We start from the raw sequence: 14319 nt of genomic DNA, 5'->3' as shown, positions 1-14319 counted from the left end.
CAGCCACGTATGCAACCATATCTGGCTTTTTAATCTGAGTTCTGGAATTTGATCTCAGCCCCCTTTGCTTGCACAGTAAGCACCTTTACCCACTGAACCATCTCCCCAAGCCAGTAGTCTTTGTTTTTACAAAAGTAATGTGTTGCATTGCAATATTATGACATTTTGTTCTTCCTCTTTCCACATACGTGCCACATTTAACTCTTCATTTTTTTTTCTCATGGTAAGTTGTTTGTTGTAAGATAATTTACAAACCCCTTGCTGTCTTTGTATCTCAGTGGACTACATTTCTTCTGAGAAAGACAGCAGTCAGTCAAAATCAGTTTGCTAAGTTTTCCTTCTTTGCCTCTTGTGTAAGGATGCAACTTGATTTTCATGAATTCTGAGCAGCAGCCCCAGAGAAGATTTCAATCAACTCCTTCACGATGATAGCTGTGCGGGTGAGGTTGAACATCAACATCAATTTGTTAAGCATATCAGAGGCATTCTTGCTGCTGTTATCCATCGCTGTCGTCCTAGCACGGTGCTCACTGGTGGCAGACTTCTTCAGGTAGATTAGATTTCTGGTAATTCTGCAGCACATCAGCAACAATGTCATCATAAATGCACATGCTTTCAGCAGTTGTAATGGTATTGAGAGATAAAGGGGCATCTCTTTTGTCTTATAGGAGATAGCAGACTTGAACTGATTAAAAATGATAGAGCTTTTCATCAAACTCATATCCAGACTTTAACAATCCAGGGCCAATGATTTACTCCTCTCCAAAAGTAAGGGCTTCCATCCCAAGTCTTTGAATGTCACCAAAACCTGGTCAGAGTGAGTCCCTTAAAATATGCCCCTGATTTTTTTTGCCAATCCTAACAAGTATAACTTCTTTTCCTGCTGCTGTAAGGATAGTCACCAAAGAATGAAGAGTCCCACGAAGCCCTTGACCTGAGGATGTACTAATAAGAAGATGTATGTTTCTTTTTGTGCCCAGACCCCTTTCTATCAGCCTTCTCATGTAGAGTCAAGGAGCCTGTTCCGTACACCCGAGCTGGCTTTTCCTGCTGAGCATGGGTGTCCTTCCCAGCTGGCACCACCTACATAGACTTGGTCATTTTCTGGATATTTCTAATGGACTTTCAGTATCCTGGTAATATCTCTCAAAATTGGCATGTTTCAAACTTGGATCAGTTGCAGCTACAAGGTACAAGCCAAAAACCCAGTGATGCTGGCTGGTGAAAACAAGGTGAAATCTTGAAGGCCAGGCAGATGGGCCTTACCACACATGCGTGGAAGCTCCCAGTTCACTAGCCCTGTTAGCTGGTGTGCTTAACTTTTAATTTTTTAGCTCTTTCCATGTTTCTAAATAACATACATACATAGTTATTTTTTCGTTCACTAACATGGGTCTAGTTTCATCTAATAGTAGATAAGGATTTACTCTACTTACAACTCCTTCCATTGCACAATAGATTATACCACAATGTAAAGCTATCATCTTTGAGATAACGGAAACACATTCACTACTGACCCAAAGAATATGCTATGATTACATTTTCCTTAGTATTCCATGACATTTTTAAAGGGAACTTGCGGTTAGGTAATCCTTTTTTTTTTTTCTTTTCATAGTGTGACCAAGTCTTCTAATATCTTCTCATCATCTTGTCTCAGCAACACATGATCACACTGTTCCAAAGCCCTTCTGACCCAGATTAGTGGGCATAGTCAGAAAAACTGCCCAGGAGCATGATATTGGAATAGAGTGTGAAGGATGCTCTATTAGTTTTCTGTGGCTTCCCTAGCAGAATACTATACTATGAACTTTGGATCTTAAAAAACAAAATATTTTTACATATTTATTTTTATTTTATGTGTATGAGTGTTTTTCTTGCATGTGTGTATGTGTACCACATGTATGCAGTACCTGTAGAGGCCAAAAGAAGCCATAGATCCCATGGAACTAGAGTTAGAAAGAGTTGTGAGTCAGCATGTGGGTGCTGAGGACCAAACCCAGGTCCTCTGTAAGAAGTTAGTGCTCTAAACTACTGATCCATTTGGCCAGCTCAAGAAAATCAATTTATTATCTTACTGTTCCATGGGTGAAAAATAAATTTGCAGACAGTGTGACTTGGATGACTTCTATGCTTTGAGTGTCATAAGGTCTAAGACATGGTAGCCACATTTATTTCTGGGGCTTGGGGATGGATTTGCTTTCATGCCTGTTCAGTTGTTCACCAAATTCACTTCCTTTCCTTTGTAGGGCAGAGGTCCTCATTTCCTCCCTGGCTGTCAGCCAGAGGCCAATCTTTGCTCCCGGAGTCCACCTGCATTCCTTCTCATAATTTTCATGTCACGTCACCCTTCAGCAAAAGTAGATATAATGGCTGTGAGTTGCTCTCACGTTTCACGTCTCTCTGACATTTCCTTTTTTCTCCTTTTTCTGAAGCTCTCTAACTACAGCCAAGAAAAAATGCTCTGATTGGAATTGACCTTCTCAGATCACTCAGGATCAGCCTTCCTATTTTGAGGCCTATAAGCTGTGAAATTTCTGAAAGTCCTCCTTGCTACACAATAGCATGTTCACAGAATCCAAAGATCATGGCCTGAATATCTTTGGTGGCCATTCTACCTACAAAAGATGCATTCAAGACAATGAGAGAAAGCATGTTCTGGCCACAAGTCTGGCAGGATGAGACAACGTGGATTTCCAGTCAGTTCACAATCATGGTGGTGTGAATGAAAATTGGGTCGAAGTGGCAGGCACCGGGCCAGGTAATAATAGATGCTCACTGTTCTAGCTCTCCTGTTTGTCTGGGTTTATGTGTCTCTTGCTTTCCTTTGGGTACACTACATCAGACTGTTGCATTGCAGCCTTGTCATAAGCCGGTTGAAAGTGTGTGTCCTTCTAATCTGAGCTCCTTCTGTTAGGTCCTATTCTCCAACACAGCCTGCTTTGCTGCCATCTTTCAGCTTTTTCTCTTTACAATCAGCTCACTGCTCATTGTACAGGCAAGGAGGAATCTTTGCAACTGGAGGGTTTGCCATCTGGATGGCCATATGTAATCCCATAAATCCTACTCCCATTGTCCCACGACACTGCTTTCTTCATGCCATTATGCTGTTCAATGGATCCTGGTGCCTCTCCTTTGACTCTGGAACTCAAATCTCCATCCCTTCTTCCCTCCCCCCCCTTGTGTGTGTGTGTGTGTGTGTGTGTGTGTGTGTGTGCGCGCGCGTGCCCCTGTACGCACATGGGCAGACATGCACATGCGTGCCTGTGCATATGGCAGCCAGAGGAAGACATCATTTTCTGCTTTATTTTCTTGAGACCCTGGAAACAGAGTTTCTCATTGAACCGAGAGCTCACTGTTCTTTTATCTAGGATGGTAGACAGTAAGCCACAGTGATCTTCCTGTCTCCTCACACTCAGCCCTGGGGTGGCAGGTGCTCACACAGACACCTGGCATTTTACCTAGATGCTGAGTCAGATTTTCTTGTTTGCACAACAGAAGTTCTTACACAGAGCCATCTCCATGCCAACCTCTCAAATCAAATATTTTTTCTTTCTTTCTTTCTTTCTTTCTTTCTTTCTTTCTTTCTTTCTTTCTTCCTTCTTTCCTTCCTTCCTTCCTTCCTTTCTATCTAGTATTTTTTGAGATTTTGTTGTGTTTCTTTGTTTTTTGAGACAGGGTCTCACTCTATAGCTGTGTCTGACCTGAAACTCACTATGTAGACTAGGCTGGCCTCAAACTCACCTGAGATCATTGCCTTCTGAGTGATGGGATTAAAGGCTCTGGGGCCACCACACCCAGTATCAAACCAAATTCTTAAGCCCACACCAAAAAGGCCAAGTGGGAACCCACCAGACCATGCCAACCTTCTCACATACTCTGTCCTAGGCAATTGCCAATCTTCTTCGCCTTTCTGCCCACCATACAGAGTCTACTCCCTGTGTCTTGTTAGTTTCTTCCTCCTTTGTCAATCAAAATGTCCCCTTCTCTTTCATTTTGCATGTACAAACTATCTAGCTTTTCAGTTAGAACACAAATCACAACCTTCATGAATCTTTCCTTGGGATTTCCACTCAGTGATTCTTTGTTCCACTTTATTTCTTTTTTGATGCTTATAAAAACCTTTCTATTTATAAGACAAGGTCTTTCTATGTGCCCAGGCTAGCTTTGAACTCATCATCCTCCTGCTGTAGCCTCTTGAGTGGTGGGATTGCAGGTGCGTGCCTCCACAGCATAGCACTGCCCCAACTTCCTGTCTTCCCAGAGCTTAAGGTGCGAGTCTTTAATGTAGTAACTTCTATTCATTTCATCTTAATTATGAATGTTCTTTTAGTTGAATAACAGCACCACTCTCATCTTTCCAACTGTATTAGAAGCTATTTGAGGACAGGCCACATTCCTGATAGATATTTGATATGCTTTTCAACTTCTATCCACATGTCAAACATTCTATTTCCAAACTAGAGAAGAAGATGCATTCATAGTTCTGTTCCACCCACAAGTCAGTCATCTGAGCTGAAAAGGAAGGGGAACTTTCCCATGCTATCATTTTGGGGTAGGGTTATGAAATATGTATCTGTGGCTCAGAAATTTTTACCAATCCCTTCATATATATCTCCAAGTCAATGAATGTATGTACTTATCCTAATGTTTTCTAGCTTTCCCCACAGGCCAAACGTTTGTCACTTGGCCAAACATGCAGATGATTTATGAGCAGTGGTGGTGTTTCACCAAACGCTTGCATACTCTTCACCCAGCAATGAAAGGAGAAGAGACCTACCCTTTGAAGACTCTGCCAACCTCTTCCCTAAGACGCTCTGCAAATGAGAAACTGAATTTATTACACAACTTATTCTGTTGAAAGAGTATAGTCAGTTTGGGTCCAAATCATGATCTCCTTAAGATTCTAACCAGAGGGCTTTGGAGACTCAAAAACCTGAGTCTTCCTTTAATTCCAAGCAGAAAAACCATTACTGGAAATGCGGACAGTTGATAAGTTTGAGACATATGGTCCTATTCTATTTCTCCAAAACGAGAATGGTGGTTTTAGCAGTAAATTGATAGTGTAAGTAAATCTAGCACTTGAAAGAATTGAATTAAATTCCCCCCATCTTTAGTGTGAACACCAGACAGAATTTATCCTTCTGGGAAAGACAGGTAATGGAATTCCCCCATGGCAAATGGCTGTTGCACTGGACCAGCTCCTGCTGAAAAGGCAGGAATGATGTCCATGCAAGATAGCCTGTAGTCAACAATAGATAAAGACTGTCCAATTCTCAGTGGGGAATATATCACAAAGGGCACTAACATGTCAGCTTCCTAGGAGCACTGAGTATCCATCCCCGTGAGCTTGAACACAATAGTCCATAGGTTCCACAGCAAAAGAGAAAGGCCTCAGTCTCACTGATTGGAGAACAGTATTGCACTTGAAATCACAGAGTGGAGGAAAAGAAATGTCAACATGGAATGTACAGAATTTACTTAAAATCATTTCCAAACAATGCTACCATTTAGTAGACTAACAATTGACTCAGAGCTCTAGAAGCCTGGCTGGTAATTTGAATTTGTTTTCTAACACTTTTATTCCTAACAAGAAAAGTTCACACAGAAATCATTTAAGCAATATGCAGTAGAGGACACAGCCCTGGAAATCCAGTGTGCTGTCCAGCATCGTGGCTTTCAGATGGAAAATATTTGTAAACAATTTCAGAAACTCATAAGTGAAAGTGCTTCCAGCTAAGGATGGCTTGAAATGGATGGGATTTTATGAAGCAGAGGCAAGGTGGATGGAAAGGTGATTACAGCTCTGCATCTAGACAAAGTTATGAAGGAGAGCAAATTAGTCCCATCATATACTCTTCGCCTCTTCCCTTCCTCCAACTCATGTCTATAATGCAGATATGCAAAGTTGGCTGCATCCTCCAACTTCTGTGTTTGCATCCAGGACCTTCCCTCTGCTGGAAATAACCATGCTCCTTGCTTCCTGTCCGCTTTAGAGAGTCTTCCCTTTCCGTTCATACTCAATGGCGATCTCCTCTATGAACATTCTCAGTGAAAGGTTTTTGAATGGGGGTTCAAGAGGGACAATGAGACAGATTGTTATGGAATATGTTTAACAGAAGAGTTATCAGCGTTGTGGACAGATAGACAACATGGTGGGGCCTCTGAAGAGAGTCCAGGCTTCAGCACCAGTGACAACATGGCGGGGTGTCTGAAGAGAGGAGTCAGAGCCCACATGGGAGAAGTGAGGTCTCTTCTTAAACCTTTCTGAGAGTGGGGATGATTTTATAGCATGAGCCATTAGCATTGAAAGTTATTTTTATTTGCCCTTGTTCACCTATAATATCCAGAGCCCCATCTCATTCCAACCCCAGCTGAAACCAACTTCCTTTAGACTCCTGCTAGAAATACTTTATTGTCCATAATTACACCCTGTTCTCTTGGATCACATTTGTGTATGCTTATTTCTACTCCAGAGCTATATGTTTCCTGATAACAGGAACATGCATTTCTATTTCCTCTGTATCTCTATCTCCTAGCTCAGGGAACAACACACAATGGTTATCCAACAAGTCTTCACTAAGTGAAAGAAATAATTCAATGCATTAAGTTCAAGGAACAAAATGAGTGTGATGAGTGCTTCAGCTGTGTACCTGAAGGCAATTACTTTATAATTTTAGTCATCTTACTGATAAATTCCAGCCCAGCAGCCACATACTTGATTTGCCCTTTAGAATAGTATGCTTGTCTCTATTTTGACTACCATGATTTATTCTTTCTGTCTTTCTTTTTAATAAATACCAGTTTTGCCAGGTGTTGGTGTATGTATTTAATCCCAGCATTTAGGAGGCAGAGGCAGGCAGATCTTTGAGTTTGTTGCCAGTCTGGTCTACAGAGCAAGTTCCAGAACAGAAAGAAAGAAAGAAAGAAAGAAAGAAAGAAAGAAAGAAAGAAAGAAAGAAAGAAAGAAAGAAAGAAAGAAAGAAAAGAAGGAAGGAAGAAGGAAAGAAAGAAAGAACCAGTTCTTTAAATGGAAGCCTCTGCTTTATTTTATTATTACTACCATGCGGGGGGGGGGGGGGCATGCCTGTCACATGCTTGTGGAGGCCAGATGACAACTAGGCTCATGATTTTCTACTTCACAATACACACACACACACACACACACACACACACACACACACACACACACACACATATACGGTGCTGTGTGTGTTTGTGTGGTATTGTGTATGTGGGTAGTATGTGCCTGTGTATATGTAGAGACCCGATGTGGACTTCAGATGTCTCTCCTTATTCACCCTCTGCTTTTAGTCTGGGGACAAGTTCTCCTGGTGAACCTGTAACTTGTGATTCTACGAGGCTGGCTGGCCAAGGAGCTTCAGGGATCTGTCTCCCTCCCCTGAACCCCTCCAATTCTGGGATTACAGGCACGTGTTTCATTCTTGGCTTTTTATGTTGGGCATTTTGTGTGGGTCCTTTTGTGTGGGTTCTGCGGATTTGAACTTGGCTCCTTGTACTTGCTGGATCAGACAATTTACTGACTGAATGAACAACCTCCCTACCCCAAGACTTTAAAGGCAGGTAAATGGCAAATGTGAGTTTTCTTTGGATGCTTTACACAGTGGGCACTCAATAAGCGTATGTTGAGTTAATACCTTCTGTATAGCTCTTCACAGTTGACAAAGCATCTTAAAGTATTCCAGTGGAGCAAGCAAAGCAAGTGTTATTCCTTCAGCCCATCCTCTTCTTTAGTTAAAGAAAGTGAGTAATCAGAAAGCAAGGGGCTTAGCCCACCATCAAACAATGGGCAAGAATCAGGGCTGAATGCCTTGGGAGGCCCCCTGCTTCTAACACTGAGAGTGTTTACTTCTTCCCTTTGTGTCCCTTCTGTAGGCCAATCAGCTTCTCCCTGCAGGGAGCTCCTTCTTGGAGAAAAGTTCCCACTGGGTTCATTGATATAAACCACCTCACGGAATGCTTCAGACAGTGAACTGTAACTGCTGCCACATTTGATTGTCCAAAGGACATTCTTGTGAGGCGGGACTTCAGTACTGAGTGATTCCTTTCTGCTTTTCCCAGCTAACACAAGAAAGTAATCTTTCAGCTCAGAGCCCAGATCAAATTACATCCATCTGAATCTACGCTGACTATGTGTTAGTCAATCACATAATCACTGGGGGAAAAAATCCTGTGCATTTTGGAGTGCATATTATGCTTCTTCAGTGTCCATTCAAATACATTACCACATTCAGATCATCCATCAGTGCCCCCAGGGGCAGCAAGAGGCAATTTTATTCCCAGGTGCAAGAAAGAAAACATGTTCAGAGTGATTAAATACAACACGCAGGGTTAGATAGTTACCATTTTCTTGGCTGTGATTTTTTTTTTTTGGAAGCCTGGAGACTAAGTAGTCCAGACTTAAAAGAACAAAGAACATTTATTAGTAGTCAAGATGAATATGTACTGTGGGTCAAAAAGACTTGACGCTTAATAAAGCACATCAACCGTGCAACAAAAGAGGGAAACCCTTCCATAGACAACTGACAAAGGAAGTTATATGGTTCATTTATTTGGTCAATAAATAAAACTCATTTTTTATCATGTTAGTCTGTGGCAGGCTCCTATGACAGGGATGTTGTCGTCTATTCAGCTAAAATGGTATTGTACCAATACTGCATTGTTAACTACTGAGCAAGTGCTCACATATACCACAAATGAGTTCACTTTTGTAGATGTTTGCAAACATGGGGGTAGATTCTGATATTTATCGAAATAACATTTAATTTCCCTGGATCTTGGTTTCAACATCCATTAAATGGAATACATGATATCTACTTCACAGAGGTAGCTATGGGTGTTAATCTTGTACAGTCTGTAAACACACTCCAGAAAGGAGGGGACATTGAATATTGCTTTCAAATACTGTTCTGCTGAAATAAAAGATGTTTCATATTCCCAAACTATAACAATGAGAATAAGTCAGGTATCATATGTAACTCTTTGGGGATCTCACTATGTAGCTGGGGTTGGGGATTTAGCTCAGTGGTAGAGCACTTGCCTAGCAAGTGCAAGGCCCTGGGTTCTGTCCTCAGCTCCAGAAAAAAAAAAAAGAAGAAAAGACAAAAATAACAAAAATGCAGGCAGTGGTGGCGCACGCCTTTAATCCCAGCACTCAAGAGGCAGAGGCAGGCGGATCTCTGTGAGTTTGAGACCAGCCTGGTCTACAGAGTGAGTTCTAGGACAACCAGGGCTACACAGAGAAACCCTGTCTTGAAACACCCCCCTCCCCCCCCCACACACAAAACAAACAAACAAAAACACTTATTCCTCACTACATAGACTGAAGTAGGCCTGGACTCAATGTATTTAGGCTCCCCTAAAACTTGTGAATCTCCTGCCTCAGCCTTCCAAGTGCTGGTGTTGAGTGTGTTCCAACATGCATAGCTTGGAACTCAAAATAACCTAGTATTTCAAATTTAACAAGACTGGAAGTCATAGGTACACCAGATAAGTCCTGTTGCCTTTCCAAGAATTCTCCCATGTTAGATGATGTTCTTAGACTTGGGATACTTAAAAAATATCTCCAGGAATGGGACTTACTTTCACAACCAATTACAAAGCCCTCAAGAAAACCAATCTTATTTTTTTTTTTTTTTTTTTGAGACAGGGTTTCTCTGTGTAGCTTTGCGCCTTTTCCTGGAACTCACTTGGTAGCCCAGGCTGGCCTCGAACTCACAGAGATCCGCCTGGCTCTGCCTCCCGAGTGCTGGGATTAAAGGCGTGTGCCACCAACGCCCGGCCCCCAATCTCATTTCTTAATAATCACATTTCAACTTTAATTCAAAATGTATGGACCAGCCAAACCATGCATTCACTTGACTAGGCTCTAAATGATATCTGGCTGTTCCCAAACACCTAGTCTACTCTGATGCAAAGCCAGTCCAGTTGAGTACATCTAAGCATGTAGTTACCAAGTCCTGGTGAATAATCTGTCTGTTACTGCAGAGACTATACTTGTGCCTATGTTCTTGAATGCCAGTTATCAAATCAATATGCTATGTTTTGAATATTATCTTTATTAACGCTTTAAGTTAGTATACAAAATAATGATTTTCAATATGACATTTCATACCTATATCATTATACTTTGTTCTGTTTTAGTTTTTTATTTGTGTATGTATGTGATGTGCAATGTATGTGTATATACATGTTGGTGTGTGTTTCTGTGTGTGTCTGTGTTTGTGAGTGTGAAGGACAGAGATTGACCCATTTTGTTTATTGAGACAGGCTCTCCTTGAACCCAGAGCTGACCAGTCCCAACTACTATAGCTTGCTAGTTTGTCCTAGGGATTCCATGTCTCTGCTTTTGTGTGGAGGGGCGGGAGTGGCATAGGCAGCTGCTAGGCCTGCTTAACTTTTACATGAGTTCTGGGGATCTGAACTCTGCTCTTCACACTTCTACTGCAAGCATTTATACACTGAGCCATCTCTAGTGGTCCTGTGCTTTGTTCTTATTCATTCCCCTCCCCCGATGTGCTCTCAGGCCCCCTGGCCTCTGCTGTCTAATCCATTTCTTCCAGACAAGTATTCTCACCTTCTGTTAGTTTTCATTACCCTGTACTTCCCCTTTCCTCCTCAGTTAAGATCCCTTCCTCCTTTCTCTTATTTATACTGTAATGACCTGTGTGCACATGAATAGCTAAACATTGAACACATATCTATAAATACAATAAAGTAAAATCTAGATTTTGCATGTGAGAGAATGGCATTTATATTTTTAAATATGGCTTATTTCACTTAATATAATGATTTCTAGTGTCATCCATTTTCCTGTAAATGTCATGATCATGTTTCTTTTTTTTTCTTTTTTCTTTTTTTGGTTTTTCGAGACAGGGTTTCTCTGTGTAGCTTTGTGCCTTTCCTCGAACTCACAGAGATCCGCCTGGCTCTGCCTCCCGAGTGCTGGGATTAAAGGCGTGTGCCACCACCGCCCGGCTATGATCATGTTTCTTTATGGTTGAATATAACTCAGTTGCGTATATGTACAATTATTTTCTTTATCCATTCATCTGTTGATGGACAACTAGGCTGGTTTCATTTCCTGGTTCTTGTGAATAGTGCAGTAATAAACATGGGTGTGCAAGTACCTGTGTGGTGTGCTGATGTAGAATCCTTCAGGTATATTCTCAGAAGACTCATGTGGTGGTGTTATTTTCAGGGAATTTTTAGGAACCTCCATACTGATTTACATAGTGGCTGTACTAGTATACATTCCTACTGGTAGTAAGTGAAGTTTCCTTGGGTCTTTGGTAGCTCTGGCCTCTGTTCTTTTTTTTTTTTTTTTTGATGATAGACATTCTGATTGTGGTGAAATTGAATCTCAAAGGAATTTAAATTTGCTTTTACCCAATGGCAAAAGATGTTGAATACTTTTTCATACCTTTATTGAATATTTTAATTTTTTTGAGAATTGTCTATCAGTTCATTACCCCATTTATTGATTGGATGACTTAGTTTGTAGTTAAAAATTTGTAGCTTTTCATATATTATAAATATTATTCCATGTTTAATATCTAATTGTAATGGTTTTTGCCATTCTGTAAACTATCTCTTTATGTTGCTGATTTATTTATTTTGCTGTATGAAAACTTTTTGATTTTTATGGAATTCCATTGTTAATTATTGATAACATTTCTTGTGATGATACAGTCCTGTTCAGAAAGTACTTGCTTATTCATATATCTTGAATTTTTACCTTTGTTTTCCTCTAGCAGTTTCAAAGTTGCAAATCTTTACCTTAATATCATTGAACCATTTTGGATTGATTTTTCTACAGAATGGACAGCTATGGATCTAGTTTCTTTCCTTTACCTATGGATATCCAATTCTCTTCAGACCATTTGTGGAAGAAATTATCTTTCTGCAATATATGTTTTTAGCATTTTGATTAAAAAAATACAGTATCTATTGAAAGATCTTTTGTTCTAGTCCATCGATATGTATATCTGATTTTGTTACTATGGCTCCAGAGTGTAATTTGAGGTAAGGTATTATGATGCTTCTACCACTGCTCTTTCTGCATCAGATTGCTTTGACTATTTAGGAATCCTTTTTTGCTTCCATATGAATTCTAGGAGTACCTTCTCTAGTTCTGTGAAGAACATCTTTATGGAGATGTGTTTAATCTGTAATTTCTTTCAGTGACAGCAATTTTTCGATGTTAGTTACTTTATTAGCATGAGACATCTCTTTCTATCTTCTGCTGCCTTTAAACTCAGGTGGCTCCACATGCCACTCATATCAGAATGGCACCCGAGGCAGCAAAGCCTGAGGATATCACCAAGGCATCAGGTAGGCAGCAGCACAGACAGCATACAATCACATGGATCTCAGGCTTCATCAGGGCCTGGGGCAGCAGCATGGACCACAGACACCACCATGGCCTCTGGTGGCATCCAGACCATGGTGGTCCCAGGGTGGGTCTAATCCAGACAGTGAACCTTTCCCCATCTCCATTCTCCATCGTTGCCCAGAGCCAGGGGGCAGGAATCCCACAGTCACGCAGCAGGTTCTGGGGCTGAGCCTCCATCTGCATCAGCTCCCAGCTGTTGTACACCACTCTGTCACCTCTACTCTCCATCACATATTTGCTCATTGTAGTTGGCGCCTGCCACCACCGCCCTGGGCCTAGAGGCCCCGGCAGCCCTTGGGTGTCTTCTGCCTCTTCCCAGTGAGATAGCTCTAATTTTTAAATGTAAGCTATCATAGCCATAAAATTTCCTCTTAAAATTGTTTTTGTTCTAATCAAAGGGGTCTGGTAAGTTGTAGTCTCATTTTCATGTGAGTCTAGGAATTTTTCAACACCCTCACTATTTTTTTCAATGACCCCATCTATCACTCAAGAGTGTAGTGGTCATTCTCTACATGTTTGTGTAGTTTCTACAGGATTTTTCCAGTTTGAAAGTTTTTATCTCAATTCAAAGCTCATGCTGAAACTCACTCCCAAAGCAGTGTTGGGAGGAGGAGCCAAATGGCACATGATTAAGTCTTGTATGCTCAACCACCCTACTATTTTGCTGCACTAATATTCCCTACCTACATTGTTTCAAATGTGTATAGATATATCTCCCTGGTAGATTCTAAAGGAACGGCTCCATCAAAGGGTCTGTAGAACTATACTGGTGGCAAAAATTGCCAAATATGCCCAGAAACTTACAGTTTACAGTCCCATTATCAATGTCTCATCATGTTAGTTTTCCAACACCCTCGTCACTGAAGCATGTTGGTAAACCTTTTGTCCCTTGAAAATCTTATATGTTAAAAAAAAGTACCTCAGTGTGATTTTGATCCATATCTTTCTCACTATGGAGTGAAGTCAAACATCTTTTTTGGTTTTTTGAGACAGAGTTTCTCTGTGTAGCTTTGGAATCTGTCCTGGAACTCGCTCTGTAGCCCAGGCTGGCCTTGAACTCACAGAGATCTGCCTGCCTCTGCCTCCTGAGTGCTGGGATTAAAGGTGTGCGCCACCACCGCCCGGCCAAACATCTTTTGTCATGTTTCAAGTACATTTATATTTTTGTTAGATGGTGATTTTTAAAAAGATTTCCACAGGTCTCCTGTAAAGATGGAACACAGACAACTGAGATGAAGCTTTTTAAGATAAGTCTTCATAACCTCTGGATAAGAGATAGGGATCAATATATTAGACAAGATCATATTTAACTGGTGCAAAGAGAGGTCAAGGTAAAAAATGTTATGTTTCTATGAGGAAAGATGGGAATAGTAATATATTCTTTGACAAACACAGGTTGTTTTATTTAGGCTTTAGATGCATCAGTCAAGATTAGCTTGACAACAGACACCAATTTAAAAAAAATCACTAAGTTTCTTCTTGTCATTAATATTAAAGTCCTTTTCTCAAATTGCTCACATCTAGGAGGAAAATAGATATAACAAAGATGTTATTACATAGTACTGAACAAGGCATGAGAAAGGGAAAAATGGTGGGTGTGGAAAATGACTTGAGAAATTTTATTATGTCTATTTGCTTATTTGGGAGCTGGGAGCATGTGCACCTGTGTGGAAGTCAGAAGACAACTTGTGGGAGTCAGTTTTTGTCTTCAACCATGTGGATCCAGAGACTAGAACTCAGCTTGTCACACTTGGCAGCCAGTACATTCAATTGATGAGTCATCTCATTAGCCCTTGATTTTTTAAAGTGGTGAAGTACACAAAACTTTTCTATAATGCATGATATGTGAGTTGGGTCTCCAAGTAGGAATGAGTGTATGAGTGTGTGTGTGTGTGTGTGTGTGTGTG

General features: G+C 40.8%; 1 pseudogene; it reads right to left on the bottom strand.

Annotated features, from left to right (window-relative positions):
• Nucleotides 1–373: 373 nt before the first annotated feature.
• LOC131900198 (ATP synthase subunit gamma, mitochondrial-like) lies at nt 374–1225 on the bottom strand (annotated as a pseudogene).
• Nucleotides 1226–14319: the final 13094 nt, after the last annotated feature.

Source organism: Peromyscus eremicus, chromosome X (assembly GCF_949786415.1).
Source record: "Peromyscus eremicus chromosome X, PerEre_H2_v1, whole genome shotgun sequence".
In the NCBI taxonomy this organism is placed as follows: Eukaryota; Metazoa; Chordata; class Mammalia; order Rodentia; family Cricetidae; genus Peromyscus; species Peromyscus eremicus.
This window is presented reverse-complemented; position numbering and strand designations above follow the sequence as displayed.